A 15,521-nucleotide genomic window follows, 5' to 3' on the forward strand; every position below is an offset into this window, starting at 1 on the left:
ATTTGGATGTTGACCATACTGTTATTTTAGCTGTCTAACAGCATATTGGTGTTAAATAATGAATAGGAGCTCATTGTACAGAATTTCTATATTTTGATGGCATTTACATCCTGATTGGGTGAACAATGAATCACATTTCATATTTTGGGCTCAAAAGTAATTGGACAAACAATCATAAATCAGATTGTTTGTTTAACACTACTAATACTTAATCTTTGCAGTCAATGACAGCCTGAAGTCTGGTGCTCATAGGCATCACCGTACACTGTGTTTTCCTCCTTGGTGATGCTTTGCCAGGCTTTTACTGCAGCTTCAACTTCTGCTTGATCTTGGGGTGTTTTACCTTCAGTTTTGCCTTTTAGTAAGTGAAATGCATGCTTGGTTGCATTGAGGTCAGATGACTGACTTTCCACTTATTTACCTAAAAAAAAAAAAAAAATCTTGGGTTGCTTTCGCAGTACGCTTCATTGACATTGTACATCTGCACTGTGAAGCGCCACCCAAAGAGTTTTGAAGCATTTGGCTGAATTTGAGCTGATAATGTAGCCCTGTACACTTCAGAATTCATCCTCACATCATCAATAAATATCAGGAAACTAGCTTCATTTGTGGTTTTAAATACCCACGTCATAACACTGCCTTTACCATGCTTGACAGATGAGGTGATGCACTTTGGATGATAAGCAGTTCCTTTCCTTCTTTATACTCTTCCCATCATTCTGGTACAAGTTGATCTCTGTCTCTCCTATCCATAAGATGTTCCAGAATATGCAGGCTTTTTATGTTTTTGGCTAACTCTAATTTGGTTTTTCAGTTTTTAAGGCTTACCACTCTTGTGGTAGACCCTCTGTTTCATTCTGGTGAAGTCTTCTCTTGATTGCTGACTTTTACACAGAACGTCTACCTTTTAGAGTTTGCTCTTGATCTGGCCAGCTGTTGTGAAGGGGTGTTTCTTCACCACGGAAAGAATTCTTCTGTCATCCAACAAAGTTGTTTTCAGTGGCCTTGTTGTTGTGTGTGTGTGTGCGGGCATTCTTTTTTTCTTTCTTTTTTGAACCAGATTGTTGGTTTGGCCACACCTAATGTGTTTTCTGTCTCTCTGATGGGTTTGTTTTGATTTTTCAGCCTAGTGATGTCTTGCTCTTGGGGATACATATTCAGAGTTAACAGTAACAGATTCCAAATCCAAATAATCTCCAAATCAACTTCAGATGGTTTATCTGCTTAATTGTGAATGAAATAATTAGGAACAACTGACCATGGAGTAGCTGAGTGCAGCTAAGTGTCCAGTTACTTTTGAGCATGTTTAAAAATAAAAACTTCCATCCACTTTGGATGTAAATACCCTCAAATTATACCTGGAAAGCTGCACTTTGAGCACATATTCATTGTTTAATTTCAAGTCCAATATCCTGTGGTAGACAGCTAAAATAACAATAACTTTGACAATGTCCAAATATTTCTAGACCTGACTTTATATGGTAATTATATAAGTGGACCCGAGTGGTAAAATTGCAAAATGGACAATGAGTGTAGATACAAGGACTCCAATAAAGTGGAGTTAGTTTTTTGCTGTTCAATTGAAAGGGGCAATATTTGAATGATTCATGCTGTCTTTATCAGTTTTATACACTTTGTTATATTTGATACCGTATATCCATATCCTAAAACCTTATTCATTTATAGGATGATTTAATTCTGCTTTGAGTGCACAGTTAGCTTGGGTGTTTAAAAATTCTTTTTAAAGTATTACATGACTTCATTTAACCTGTGCAGGACATTTTCTTTTTGAAAATGGTAATAGTTACCTCTTGTAATCGTCCTTCAGACTGTTCTGAATGTGAGTTTTCTTTGGGCAGTTTTAAATTAGGCCTTACCCACATGTACCTCAGATAAGATCCTCAAATGGACCAAGGAAACTGAGAAAGCTTTCCTGCTCTAAGTAATCTAAATGTTTTGCAGAAATTACGATCTTTTTCCGATCTACCCTGGGCAGCGAGCTGAACTGTTTTCAGGAACGTTTCTTAACTCATGCTAAAAATGTTCCGTTAATTTACCTACAGTTGTTCAGCACAGTTTGTACTGGTGTATTCCATTGTTTGTACTGTTGTTCATTAATAATCTTGGTGACTGTTTCTGACGCCCTTGACTACTACAGGTTCCTGGTGGGTAGTGCTTGCCTTATGTAATCCAGATAATCCAGAAATGTCATAATCTGATAACACGGACAGCCAATAACACTTCATGCCACTATGTTGTGATCAGATAGCCTAGAGGCGCATGCCTTTTCAGTGCATTCTTCATAGAATACATGAACATGTACTTGCTAAAAAAAAAAACAAACACTTTAAACAGATTCAAAATCCTGGATGGGGGAGGTTATAGAACGAATACTCTCTTTCTGACAGTAGCTCACATAAAGCTGTAGATGGTATACAGTGTGGTTCATGGGAGTTAAAGAAGGCTGCAGAAGTCTTTGAATGCAGTAGACAGAAGCTCAGTGAGTGGGATCTAGTTGTGACTATGCCAGTAAGAATTCTGTGATTTATTTTACTGTAGCAACTCAGCCAGTGGGAGATGCACAATTCTTTTGTATTCTTGTACTCTTGTATTCTCATATAAGCATTAATTATTTGTAGTTTCTACTCTTAACAAAGACTTCTCCCCATTATATTTACATTTTACCTGCTCAGCTTAGTCATGAAAGTTGATATCTAATGAAAATGCATGTCCTTGTGGAAACAAGCCGATCAACACAAACTCGCTTAACAGGTTGATTATCTCTGCATGTCCAAACACACGCACCGCTTCAACACGAACAGGCATCTTTTAGGTGTTTTTTTGAAGAGTGAATCATGTGTCCTCCATCTGCGATTCATGAAGGACAAATGTTGCATAATAATGAACCGAGCCCATTGTTTAAACCCATCAAACCCTCAGTGCGCAAGTTGATAAAACAAGCATTTAGAGAAGCACTGTGTATAAAGCCTGAATTTCACAAAGCCCGACACATGGCCTTTAGCGATTCCTTCCCTCTGCCATGGCCCACACAATGCAAACACACAGACGTTCTGTTGTATTCCCCCAGAGAGGCAGAGAAGAGCAGGGAATAAAAATGTAACCTTGCATAACAAACAGACTACTGGGTCCCAAGGAACAGGGGGAGCTTTAATGCTGGTGGCTATTCACTCACTCTCTAAAATCCATTGTTAATGATAAGAGTGCTAAGGATGGAACATAAATCACGTAAATAATCACAATAATCAATCACTGTAGTAAAAAGAATCAGTAAATCACATTCCGAATAATGAGTTATGACTGGTTCTTAGTCCTGCTAGTGGACCACCACAGTCTTTTCCCCTGTAAGCTGGATAGGGCATTTTTCTTGTCTTTTTGTTGTTTCTGTTTATGATATTTGTGTGGTTTTGTATACCAATTCATAATTTTTACATGAATGTTTTCCAACCTCTCTTCCGTGAACTTGGCCTGCGCCTTTAAGACTGATATACATCAAAGAGCTTTGCTCTGATTCTCCTCCCTGCATTGTGGCACTCATTCAAGCAGCAGTCCAGACTGAACCACTCTTTATAACTTCATCACAAATGGGTAAGGCTAAAGTAGTGATGGTAGAATCCAGTGTAACAATCCATATCCAGTAACCCTGATTTTCTTTGTTTTTTTTTGTTCTTGGAGAAGCACCGAAATGCTTTAAAACCCAGAACTCAGCCCTGCCCTATTCCTAGTGTGAATGCCTCAGCAGCATGCATGAATGACATGAAAAAATAGGTTAAGCTCAGTAGAATAGATTTTATACCTTGGTAAATCCACAACATACAACTTTTTAAGGAGCTCTATTCTGAGCACATATATGTCATGTCTAGGAGTGAAACTGAATACATTTTGCTTTCAACTGAACTGTCAGTTTGCACCAAATGTATACTAAAGTATCTTGATACCATCAGTCTATGTGGTGGCAGGTGATGTGTGAAACTTGGTTTTTGAAACTTCTGATCAGAAGAGTTGATTTATTTTGTTCCAGTGATTCAGTATGAGCATCACTGGTATTTGCAGCTGGACTGGGGAGTGAACAGTGTGGTTTTGAAACATTGCACTCCTTTGTTCAAAGGGTCCACATCATACATTCTTTTTACATGTTGTTTTCCCTGAGGTCATCCCATTTGTGTGGTTTATTGTACCAAAAACAGTTGTAATTAATTTTTACATGACTCCTTTTCCAACCTCTTTGAACCTCTTTCTAATTAAACAGGTTGTTTTTGTAACTGTGCCATTATATGTAAATACATAAGCGCTGATTGGCTCTCCTCTATTGAGCCTAATTCAAAAAGCATCCAAACTGAATGCTAAATTTCCTTCGGGGTCAATAAAGTATCTATCTATCTATCTATCTATCTATCTATCTATCTATCTATCTATCTATCTGAAACACTCCTTATAACTTCAGTGTTAATGGGCAGAGCTAAACGTTTGTGAACCTTTAGAAAACTGAAAACAGTGAACTCAAAAGGGGCTGTTTTGCAGCTTGGTTTGCATATATGGACTGGGGAGTGAACAGTACAGTTTTGCAATGTTTACATCAAACTTTTTAGCTTAAAAAAGTGAGAAAAAAATCATCATATGGGCCTTTAAAAAAGTGAGGAACTTTGTCTTACCGAAATACAGGCCCTTTAAGCAACCAGTCCCTGACTTGAAGACTAACCCCTCGTTTCCTAACTCCAGTCCTGGAGGCACTGCAGTTTTAGCGTTTTCCCTGTAACCTAGCACCATCTGAGCTGACCAGATAATAAAATTCTTCTTGAGCCGAATCAGGTGTGTCTGAGCAGGTAGATTAACAGGACTTAAGTTGGGAAACCACTGCAGTCACAGAACTGATGCTCTGTAGTGCGCATGCGCGACAGCCTCACTCCCTCACATCCAGTGTTCGAGCTACACTATCGCGGAAGTCAGAGACATGACGCATGCAGTCAGATGGGCAGTCAGAAATAAACAAACCATCGGAACAATAAGGTGAGTAAGCTAACAATGATTTCACACCGACTGATCGCGCATTTCAAGCGGGACCATTTACTTCTGTTTTCCCCTTTTTTTCCTCCATGTTTCACACATCACCGTACACCATTCTAAATGCCCAGTGTGAAATGATGAAGCTGAAGGCAGCTTCTTAATCGCCTGCTTGTTGTTTGAAATTGTCCACGTTCCACCTTAAATGGTGCAGCGGTAGCAGTAACTGCTGCGCCATTTAAGGTGGAACGGAAATAATTCGAATATGAAGCTGACTTAAGCTTCGCAGTGAAATGACAGCCAGTGCTTTCGGATTTTAAACGCCAGTAGGTCCTGCTGGAAGTTGGAATTTGGTCTCTTAAAGATTTGGTGTTCGTTCAGGGCTTCTCACACGGCGAAACGCTGCTTTTCTCATGAAGCTGTATTGTAAGACACTCGACTGCAGCCGCAAAACCGAAGCTCAACAGAGCAGCAGCTGCTTTATTCAAACACAAACAACATTCATCTGCTGAAACGCTCTTATCGGTCATCATCGATAGACTCCACTTCCATTTTCTCCATTTCCTTTGAATAGACTCGCTAGACTTGTTAGCCTTCTGCCAAACCTCACTGACAATATCTGATTAGCGGCGAAGGCTGCAATACAAAGCGTCCCTGTACAGACGGCGTTTGTGTTGAAACGCTTGATTTAATTGAATGTGCTAAATTCACGGCGAAGATATCTCGCTGTGAGACACCGCGGATAAAATCCAGAGCGCTGGACTGACTGACAACCGAGTAAGTGTCCATATCACTTCAGTGAAGTCGTATCTACAGGCTTACAGCACCAAGTGACCCAGACTAACAGACTAACGACATCGAGGAGAGCGGTGTGCCGCTAACGTTACTGCAGCCCCTGATGTTGGTACGTCTGTCTTGCTGTATGGATTACATCTCGCCCTGGTCTGTAGGCTGCTTACAGTAACGACCTGCTGCTCTACACGTTCTCGGGCAGTGTTTTATTCCTCAGCAGCGCTGTGTCAGGATAAAGAGTCCGCGTCTCAGGTTTGGCCAGTTTGTTTTTTCTTTGTCGTTGAATAGCTCAGCAGTAGTAGCTCGCGTTGCTGGGCAGGAGCGGCACTTGCATGTTAGCTCAGCCTCAAACGAAGAACATGCTGTGAAAACGCTGGGCTTACTGTTGGCTTAACGCAGCTTTTTCGGGCGCAGTGTTCAGCTCTCGGCGCTTTGACTCGGTTTAATGCTTAATGCACTGCTATGCGATGATATAGCGTCTGTTAAACTGTAGAGGATTATTCCTGATGTTTGTCTTCGTCACTAGTTTCTTTTGCTGCCTATCTTTGATTACTTTTAGCTTTTTTTGCTATATTTTTAGCTTTTCTTTTATTTGTTCTTTTATTCATTTGTTTTTATCTTCATAAAACACATTTATTTGTTTACTTTTGTAGGACTGCTAACTTGTTTCAGCTTCTAAATGAATAGCTTGTCCTGTGAATCTTGCACAATATCCTCTCGCTCTGCCATGTCATTGTTTTTTATATAATCTCCTCTTCCTTACTCCTGGATGTGGTTGCATTCTAGGACTTGCTATTTGTGACCCTTTGGAGACCCCCTTGTATTTGTGGACATGCTGTTCAGTGTTTCAAGGGTCCATATCATAAAAATATGAATTACCTCTCTGTTGTTTTGAAATAAGAGATTGATGCAATATGTAAACGTAACGCTCACTCCCCTGTCCAAACAGTAGAGGAAACTAAGCTGCAAAAACAACCCATTTTGCATTCATTGTTCTTGTGATGTCACAAAAACCAACACATTTCTCCTACATTTACATGTTGGCGGTAGACGGATGATGGCAAACCAGATATTTTATTGTTTTCAGTGGAATTGTGTTTCGTTGTTGCCACCATCAGCAGCAACATTAAAGCTACACTATGTAAATTTTGGGGAATTTGGAGACCTCTCTGGTGGAAATGTGTAATTACACGCAATGTGCAAAAGAACATTTTGTAACGATGGTTGTGCTTTGGACCCCTTCCCAGAGCGTTTGAGTCCTCAGTCAAAACTTGGTGAAAGATGTGTCTTCGGAGGATGTAAGTGAATTATCTACTCTTGTCATCACATCTATATCAGTGTAATGTTGATTTTGCATTTGAGGCCTAACTATTGAGCTGGACCTTCTTTTTGAGCCTGTGCGTGTGAAGTTAATATGTAAAGATGTATGTCTGAACAATTTCCCCCAAAGTTCGACATCTCTGAGTTTTAAATTACTATTTCAGGCTTTACAGGATGACTCACAGCAATGCACGCACACCTGCTTTAGAAATGCTGTTTTTTTGAACAAAAAAAAACATAATGTAGCTTTAAATAATACAGAGCCTCTTGACTTTTTCCAGCTTAAATAAACCATATATACTAAAGCTAAAGCTCTTCTCTGATACTCATCTATTTTCATGTTTCATTGTCACCATGCCAACATTTGGATGGCTTCATGCCGTTGTTGGCTGTGTGCTGCAGTGAGGCACGGAATGTTTTTTTAATGCCAACATGTAAATGAAGCATTACATACATCTGCCTATTAAGCCTACAGCAGTGTAGTCTAACTCATTTATATTAAAGTTATTAGGAGTGGGTGCGCACCATTTACCTGTACTGGCTTGCTGCTGTTTATGTGGAAGCAAGGGTGTAGAAACCTGTTTAGATGGAGTGTCAGTGGCACTTAAGCTGTCTCTTACAAAAACTATTGTGTAGCCTATTTAATCTATAATTAAAAGAAAACTGTCCTTATTATGTAGCTGTCCTTATTGAGGATAAAAAGTACGTTTTAATTTTAACGTTCTTTGCCAGGGTTTTCCTTGATTTCCCCCATGATGTTTGTTATGTTGGGACACAGATTTGCCAACTGTGGAGCTTTTGGGCGGCGAAATGCTTCAGATTTGAAGTGGAAACCACGCCTACATGCCAGAACTGGCACTCGTCAGGCAGATACTGGGACGCATCCAGTGTTTCAGCACAGACTGCTTTTTGAATGAGGCGAAATACAGAGCAGGCAATCAGAATACACTCTTATGGAAAAACTGGGCCAAGCACAAAATAATGTCTTTTGTTTATGGTTTTGGCCTGGTCCAGATTTAAACCCGATAGAGAATATTTGGTCTCGCATTAAACACAAACTAGCTTGGCAGTGTTTTCAGCTGTTTGATGAGTGAAACAATACTGACTCTTCATTCTGTAAAAAGGTTGTCTGCAAGTTTACCCACGAGACTTCAACATTTAAAGAAATCAAAGTGAAAAGCTAGGCCATACTAACTTTGTTAAATGTTTGCCCATTCTGGGCCCATTTCTTGTAGTGTAGAAACCATTTACATATATCAGTCTGAAAGGCTAAGTAATAAAAGCTTGTTTAATTCTGAGGGATAAAGAGAGGTTGTAAATGGTGGTGTGAAAAGAAAAAATACAATTGATGGTACACACACCCACAGAAAAGTAATGAGTGGACCCCTGAATAAAAAATAAATGCAAGAAAAATCTAGGATTTGGGCCTTGTAAACATTTTTTTACCCTCATAATTTGTAGGTACAGATTTCTGTCAGCAGGCTGAACTTTGTACTTGGTCAGCTTACTGTGCTCATTTTTCATCTTGAACCTGTTTAGCATATTCCACACCAACGTGTTAAAAGGAAGTACGCTGACGTGATTGAGATGAGAGACATATTCTAAGAGCTGGTCAAAACTGGTAGTATATGCAAATTTGCACATTTTTTCTGAGGTTTACTGGAGGCTTTGATACATCAGGGCTTGTACTGTAAAGCTGATTCATGGCCATACTTTCAATCAAAAATCTTGCTGGAGGGGAAAAGGAACAGGCTATATCTGTCCTGTTGTATTTCACAAGAAGAGAAACAATAGCTAGAGGCTCTTTAGAACGGAATGTATTCATGTGTTACATCAGACTTTAAGTTTAGTCATCTTTGCGATGAAATCAAGGGCTTTTCTCCTCACTGGCACTTCTCCTCCCTGTTTAGGGTCAGTACGGACAGCTGTGGGTCTTGTGGCCTGTGTGAAGTCTCTGAGAACATGGTATATCTGCCATCCCTGTAAATGATCGGCCACGTTGTCTTAGACATTCTTTCTTCAGACACTGTGTTCTCAGGGTGGGTCCCATGTAAAAATTAGGCTGACTGCTCTCAGCTGTATTGCACTCGAGCTGAATGGAGTCACCTCTTCTGCTCTAGTTTTTTAATAGGATGAGCAGCACTATCACTGACTGTCCGCAAGATAATCCTTATAGCTAAATACATCCGCATCGCTTGAAAATATCTCTGCTGTGCATGCCTTCCATTTTGCCATAACAAATGAACAATGCACTGCATTGTTTTTTTTTAATTCAGTTAATTTAATCTGTTATTTCTAAAAGCAACTGATAGGCTAAAAGTAAAAATCAGTCAACAAAGTAGCCAAATGCCTGCTTCTAATTGTTGCTCCCAGAGTTGTTTTCCTTGGTACAAAAGGAAACCAGCTCTGCCAGGAAACCAAGTGAAGGCTGTGTTTCTGTTGGTACAATTACTAATAATAGCTTTTGCTATTTGATAGGCACTTCTTGAGAACAATCAGCACTACAGTATAATAACAGTACTTTTAATAGTTTTTATTTATTTTTTAATAATGACCGTAGTGAAGTGATTGGTTATTGTACCGGTGCATTATTTCAGGTGCCTAATACCTGTCATGCTGTGGGACTTTGAATAATCGAAAAGCATTGAATAATTATTTCTTTTGCAATAGATGAGGTGTTAGTTTGGCAGAATAATGCATAGAATATCGCATCGCTGATGCAGAGTCTGTTGCGCTGTCGTTCATTTTAAGGCTGAGCAGATGTGGCAGCGCAGCCTTGTGTCAGCAGTGTAGAAAAATGGCATCTGCAACTTATCTAGTTTGCATGTCTCTACTGGCTCGGTGCTTCCCTTACGCTGCGAAATGTTTTTGAGAAGAAGCATTCCAGCGTGTCTCTTTGCCTCTTCTGCATGTGATTAAGACCAAGATCTGTGAGATTCCTGTGCTCTTTGGGCTGTTTTTAATTATGTTCATATCACAGGGGCACAATACCAGTTTTTCTTTTCCGATACTGATATTGAAGGTTTGATTATTGGCAGATAACCAATACTGATCTGATATTTCTTCTTTACAACTACTAAGCTTTATGATGAACTGAGCTTTTTTAAATTTAAGCCCTTCACTTAAGATGAACTTCTAAAAGTAGGTGTAAACTGTTTAAATGCTCCACTATCCCACAGGAAGAAATACACATATTTCAATACAGATATTTCAGGCTAGTTTAGTTACAGTGTTGGTATTCGATCTTTTCATCCTCTGATATCCGTTCGAGCCTTTTTTGGGTTCATATTGGCCTGATACCCATTGACACCGATTCCTTTTCTAAAGCTGACATCAGATTTTTCCGTTTTTCCAGAGATGTGTAAACACAGTTAGATATTTTCATATCAGATTTGAGCTACTTTCATATGTGGTCCTAGATAAATATCCAGTGTGTGGCCCTGTGAGCTTAATGAGAACAACCATATTCGAGTTTTCCCCTTTCTTGTCTATCAAATACTTGGACATATTAGAATTTTAAATACATTAATTTCTGAAACAGTCATGCATTATTAAGAAAGTAAATAACTCCAGTTATCGCCAGATTTCCAAGTCCGTGTAATGTCTGCTGCCTCCTGCAGGCGGACGCTCAGCCAAAAGGATCAAGCGATCCTAAACGCACGCGGTGTTTAAACCAGTGAGCCTCAGCGACCTGCGAGATGATCGTCAAAAACGGTACATAAACCTATTCCTAAGTATATTTGTGAAGGATTTTCGTACGCTAGTGACATCCTGTCGTCATTACAAGCCAAAGAGAGTGACTGAGCTGAAAGCGCCAGTGTAGTGAAAGTAAAGGTAAAAGCTGTAACAGGCGCAGTGGCTACGGTAGCGGGATCTAGGTAGGTTAGCTGTGTAGCATCTTAGCCCTGCAGCTCCACTAACGATAGCTACCGGACCAATGTTAGGTGATTGATTTCTTGATTTATTTTTGCTCGTTAGCGTTATTTGGTTTATATTATCGCCTCGTTCAGAACGACCGAGCTACTAAAAAAGTAATATCCCCATAGTATTTAAAACCCAGTACAATTACAATTGAAGCCAAAACAAATGGTTGTTTGTTTATGGCCAAGTATGAACGTTGGACACGTTAGTCGTCGTTTGTGACCATGGTGGTAACTAATTGGACTGAAACATATTAGTAGCCGTATCAGAGGTATTTTCGTTTTTTTTATATTATTTGTATTCGAATTACCGAATTTTACTCTGACAGCTCTGTGTCAGTTAACTTTACAGTAAGTTAAACTATGTGCGCGTGGGTAACGTTACTTTAAATGCTGTACTGATGACATGCACGTTAAACATGCATGTCAACTTTAAAGGCAGGATGGCTGCTTCTTTTGACTGACTGTAGCCTTTTTGTACATGGAGTGAGCACTTTTGCTTGGTGTTGTTTACATGGCTCCTCTGTAGGACCATGCTTCATTAGCTGGGCAGACCACACCTGCCCAAAAATCAGTTTTGGCCACTCCAGCTGTCTCATAATGAATTTACTTTCTGACAGGTGTGCTTGATGGGCTTGTGTCCCCTAAGTCGTTTAGGGAACCGAGGCTACCCTGAAGCTGGACAACCAAATGCATCTCCGATATGGTGCTCATGCAGTAGGTTCAGAGTGTAAGAGCACAGAGAGTGAAATGGGGAGGTTGGGAGGTCATGCAGGGCTCTGCACTGCACCTCTCTGCAGAGCACAATGAGCAAGAGAATGCACTGTAACGTCCTGATAAGACGTTTGTGGTGTGGCCCTTATCTGCTTAAACGAATTCTGGAAAGCAGTGGATGGTTTCATGCTGTCCTGCAATTCAGTGCTATGGCTCAAAATGGCAAAAACAAAATTATATTACGATATTTCAAAGCATTTTCTTGGTACATGATATGCATCACAATATTTGTTTTTTCTGTGATTGAATAAGTTGGGACAGACAAAATAGAACGTGGCATGTCACATATTAAAATACTTCAATAATAATAATAAAAAGAAACAACAAACTTAAAAATCATGGTTCTTCAAGGGTTTTGATGGTGGTTTTCAATAAAGAAAATGGTTCTACATAGAACCATGAACATTTAAAGAACCCTTTGCATGATAAAAGGGTTCTTTGCACTGTGAAAGGTTCTTCAGATTGATAGAGAATGTGCTGTAGATGGTTCTATGTAGAACCATTTTGAAAGCACCAAAGGGGTTCTGTTATTGTTTCAATGTCAAACTTGCAATAATAGAAGAACCCTTTTCAAAAAGGTTCTATATAGAACCATCTACAGCATATTCTCCATCAATCTGAAGAAGACATCCATAGGGTTTTTTGTGTGTTCATGGTTCTACATAGAATCATTTTTTTATTATAGAACCCTTGAAGACGCATAAATTTTAAGAGCGTACAACTCCAAGGTTTTATTCAGTGTTTTATTCTGCATTAAATCTAATTAAACAGGACTAATTATACTCGCTTTGCAATTTAACATGCACCAACAATATCCACAGTATGCTCAGAAAAGCAGATTGTGACATAATTTTTAATAAACCACAATAATGACAAAATATTGTCCATCCTAATATCCCATCCTGCTTGTTTATGTAGGCAACACACACAGAATATAGTATGGACACACTGTCACATGGCTTCGTGTATGTCGTACCAGCTGTAGTAATATGACAGTTCTACATGGCCTGAGCTGCATTTTTGACAGAATATGCAGCTCCGGTTTATATGAAGATCTTGATGATTAGCTCATACATTGAAACAAGTGTGTTACACAAATACACATTGCTGTGTTGGACTCTGATCCTCCGTGACTGGAGGACCTCAGATACAGCGTATACACCTCACATGTTTGCTTAAAGCTTATGGGAATAGCATGAGCTCTGTCCCCTCTGCCTTTGCCTCTGCAACTGTCATTGGACCACTGAGCAAATAAGAGGCTGTTTTCCCAGAAAAGCCTTGGAAACAAAGTCCAACCCTTGGTAAGGGCCTATATGGTGGGCAGTGAGCGTATCAGGGTTTTATTAGGTAGAATTGCTATAAAAAGTATTGCACTGACTTTATTTGGCCTTGAATGCCTCCTGAAGTTGAGGAACAGCTTTTCAAAAACAGTTTTCAAAACTCTGGCGCCTCATGCTAGACAGGGTGAGCTGTGAGTGATGGTGCTCAGAATTCTGCTCTTGGCCTGGTTGACACACATCCTCCCCATTAATATAAGCAGAAACAGCTGTCAGTCACTGTGGCACCCTTGTTGAGTATGATCAGTGTATTGTTTTGTGTTGTATTATTATTTTTTCCACCTTGTTGCTGTGCTTCATACTCGGATGTTTTCGAGTCAGTGCTAATGATTTCTTGTGTATGTATTACAGTGCTTCTACTCCTTAAAGCATGGATACCTGCTGATGATTGAATGACAAATTGTGGAGGTTCACAAGCATTCTGAGATCACCTGCATTAATTATAACAGCTAGGCCTGTCACACATATTACATAAGCATGTGGTCGCAATTATTTGAGCTGATCGCAGTTATTTAATTTGATGTCAATTATTTTCCGAAGTTGTTAGCTTTCACGATCATATGTTTTCATGACAACAAACAGAATGTGACTTGGGGTGTTTTTATCCACTCAGTTGAGTCCAAAACATGTAAATGATACGAAACAGAAATGCATTCGTTGCGACACAGCATGGATCTTACAAAAACAACAGAAGTTCTAACTTCTGATTGATTAGAATAGCGGTGGGTAATGTTTGTGTATTTGAGCTCCAGTTGTGTCTTTTCGTTGGCAGCTAGAAAGCAAGATTGGCCACTTCGGTTTGTACTTTAGTATTTGCATAAATAAACAAAAAAGACCATTCAGTTATTAATCACAATTATTTCTAAGCCAGTTAATCAGCAGCTAAAACTTCATGATCATGACAGGCCAGACCAAAAATGATGGTGTAAAACTTGCTTTGATTTTTGCATGTCTGTGATATCAGGTGTTTTATGTAGTTTCTGACTGGAAATTCTGACTTGTACTGATGCAGTAATAAGCAAAGATGTTGGACATAAATAATCATCCTTGTATATTTGTCTAAATTATGGTTATAAGTGATCAGAGAAGCTATTACGCTGACTTCTCAAAATGTCTCTTATTGCTGCCATGCTTTGAAATCTTTATTGTAAACCGACTCTTGGCCTTAAGGTTCTTGGGAACACAGCAGAGGCTTGGAGCTTCCTCAGAAAGTCTACAGGAAGCCCTGAGAGAGACCATTTTCCTGATGGGTCGGTCTCTAGACATGGAGTCAAGCTGTTGATTACATTGGTGCTGTAGGCCTGTGTCCAGTGCATTCACTGTGCTGTGCACTCTCATGACCTTTTCTCCTTGGTCAGTTGACATTTCCTGTCATTCCCTGAGTCTGTTGCAGATAGTTTCACTCTCACTTTGAGTGGAAATGTCCCATAGCAGTGAGGCTCACTGAATCTGGATCAGCTCCATTCACTCTTCTGCAGAATCAGGATCTACTGATTTGTCCAGAACCAAAACTTAAAATGACAGCATCACTATTTATTCTGTATTAGGATTTCACTGCTGTTGTTGCTGACCTGATTAGGCCATGCTCCACCTGTTTTGAGTCGGTGGATATGCTTATGGCTGTACCTCCACTGTATTTATTTTCATTGTAATAATAAATTGCAATAATATATACATTGTCTGTCAGCTGTAGGCTGTACCTTTATTAAAAGAATACAAATCCATAATTATACATAAAAGAAATCTTTAAAGGAATTTACCAATTCATATATAGACATGTTACTTATCAGTAATATGGAAGAGTCTTTATAGTTGTGCCTTGCTTCTCTTCATTACAGCAGAACTGTAAATTTTATGCAAGTTGCAAATATGTGCAGTATAGTCAGGATGGAAATTATTATGCTCACATAAAAGGAAAAAAACACAAACAGAAGTAGGAAAGGTTTTGGTATGTACGTATGCGAGATTACATCATGTTTTTGTCTGTGGTTAACATGGGTTTGTGATATCCATCAATATGTTGCGTGTGTTTTAAGCATTTTCAGAGTGCAAATGTTTATGTAATATAGTGTGATTTAAATTCGACTGCATCACTTTACTTTCATTTCAGTTTATGCACTTTGTAGTGAAAGATTTTCATGCTAAACAAATGCCAAATCAAAAACAAAGCATCTTTACACCGTCTCACTGACAGCACTGCATCTTTTGCCAAGACATTCATCATCACAGACTGAAACGTGACAGTTGTATTGTTCTCAGTTGAACTGCACTACAGCAACTGAATATGCTTTCAGAGTCTTGTTGGCTTCCTACAGGAATGAACTGGTGATAAGGTTTGGCAACAAAAAAGCAGAATCTG

The 15,521-nt window shown here is 39.3% G+C and overlaps 1 protein-coding gene across 5 annotated transcripts in view; it reads left to right on the forward strand.

Annotated features, from left to right (window-relative positions):
- Positions 1-4,612: 4,612 nt before the first annotated feature.
- march8 (membrane-associated ring finger (C3HC4) 8) overlaps positions 4,613-15,521 on the forward strand; it is a 125,158-nt gene continuing 114,249 nt past the window's right edge. Inside the window, exon 1 of one of the 5 annotated variants that reach the window (XM_036574020.1) lies at positions 4,613-5,025. The gene's annotated coding sequence lies outside the window, so the exon portion shown is untranslated. The other 4 variants (XM_036574015.1, XM_036574019.1, XM_036574018.1 and 1 more) reach the window with 4 other exon arrangements.

Source organism: Colossoma macropomum, unplaced genomic scaffold (genome assembly GCF_904425465.1).
Source record: "Colossoma macropomum unplaced genomic scaffold, Colossoma_macropomum, whole genome shotgun sequence".
Taxonomy (NCBI): domain Eukaryota; kingdom Metazoa; phylum Chordata; class Actinopteri; order Characiformes; family Serrasalmidae; genus Colossoma; species Colossoma macropomum.